Consider the following 2,003-nt stretch of genomic DNA (forward strand, 5'->3'; position numbering starts at 1 on the left):
ATCTCAGGGTCAACGCTTGGTAGTCTGGCACCCTGCTGCTGCCTCTCTACAATCCCATTGTGAGACTTGTCTTGCCCCTCGTTTAGGAACACTGAGGCAAAGAACTCATTGAGCCTTGTCCCTCCTGTCTGTCACCAATTGCTTTTGCCCATTCAGTAGCAGTCCTATTCCACCCTGGGCCTCTCTTTTACTCCCTATATATCTGAAAAACAATTTTTTGTTATCCTTAATTTGGGATGCCATCCTCAGCTCCATGGTAGCTTTGGCCTTTCTAACTGCCTCCCTACAACTGCGAGCTGAGGAGGTATACTCCTCTTTAGTAATCACTCCCTGTTTCCATTGCTTATATGCCCCTCTTTTTGCCCTTAGGCTGCTCTGGATTTCTCTGGTCAGCCAGGGAAGCCTCAAGGAAGCCTCTTGGCCCCTTTCCCACCTTTCCCCCAAATTGGGATTGTCTCCCTTTGTGCCCAAAGAATTGTTTCCTTAAGGCACAACCACCCTTCCTGGGCTCCCATCTCGCCTAATCTCTTACTCTGCAGTGCATCATTGACTAAAATGTCAGGTGCTTGAACAAAGCCTATGGCAGGCAGGCAGCCTGGGAGAGCTGATCATATGCCTGCTCTTTACTACAGAGCACAATCCAAGTATATTGTGTGTCTGCATTCAAAGGCTACGTACAGGTATTCAAGAAGCCTGAGGTGGAAGTGCTCTAACTTTCAAGCTTTATTCTAAGCTCTCAAGGTTAGGTCAGGAGCAAACAGAATGCACGTTAGCCCTTGGGGAGGGAGGGGGGTGGAGGACCTGGAGCCTGCCTATATGTCACAAGCCCAGCAGGTGGGGGGGGGGGTCTTGCATGCCTCCCAGAATACCTCATAGGCTCCCTGGGCTGCCAAAGATTCCCAAGTGGAGCCAAATGACCAAGTCACCTGTGAAGTCATCACCAGTATGGGTAGGTGATGACGTGGTGAGTGCACGGGGTATCTCCCTCAACTTGTCTACCATGCCTTGGTTGTAAGAAGAAAGGAGGGTCCTCGGTTGCTATGGGTACTTTCATTGGTACACTTGTGTTGTGATGGCTTTTGGGGCTCCTCCTCCCCTACACCCTGTCCACACACCAACCACTATCATGACAGCGACAGCAGGCCTGCTCTTAGGCTACTTGGGTCAGATGTCAATGGTCCACACCCAGTTTCAATGCCGCCGAGATCTGGATTGGCTTTAGGACATAAGTTATCAAGATCATTCTTATTCAACCTGTGGGATTTTAGCCCAGCTTAAAAAATAATAAATGAATTCCTAGGTTTCATAGTTTCATAGTTGGTAGGGTCGGAAGGGATCTGAGCAGATCATCAAGTCTGACCCCCTGCCATGGCAGGAAAAAGTACTGGAGTCAAATGACCCCAGCGACGTGTTCATCTAACCTCCTCTTAAAGACCCCCAGGGTAGAAGCCAGCACCGCTTCACTTGGAAGTTGGTTCCAGATCCTAGCCACCCTGACAGTGAAGCAGTGCCTCCTGGTGTATAGCTGAATCTACCCTCTGCCAGCTTATGACCGTTATTTCTAGTCACTCCTGGTAGTGCTCAGCAGAACAGGGAATCCCCCAATACCTGCTGGTCGCCTCTGACTACTTTGTAACATACCACTAGATCCCCCCTCAGCCTTCTCTTGTGGAGGCTGAACAGGTTCATGTCCCTTAGCCTCTCCTCGTAGGGTCTGCCCTGCTGCCCCCTGATCATGCAGGTGGTCCTCCTCTGAACCCTCTCAATGTTGTCCACATCTCTCCTAAAGTGCGGCACCCAGAACTGGATGCAGTACTCCAACTGTGGCCTGACCAGTGCTGCATAGAGGGGGAGGACCACCTCCTTGGACCTGCTTGAGATGCATCTGTGGATGCATGGCAAGGTGTGGTTGGCCTTCCTGACTGCGTCCCCACACTGTTGGTCCATGTTCATTTTGGCATCAATAATGATTCCAAAATCCTTTTCTGCCTCTGCACTGACAA

The sequence above is a fragment of the Alligator sinensis genome, unplaced genomic scaffold (genome assembly GCF_000455745.1).
Source record: "Alligator sinensis unplaced genomic scaffold, ASM45574v1 scaffold225_1, whole genome shotgun sequence".
Lineage (NCBI taxonomy): Eukaryota > Metazoa > Chordata > Crocodylia > Alligatoridae > Alligator > Alligator sinensis.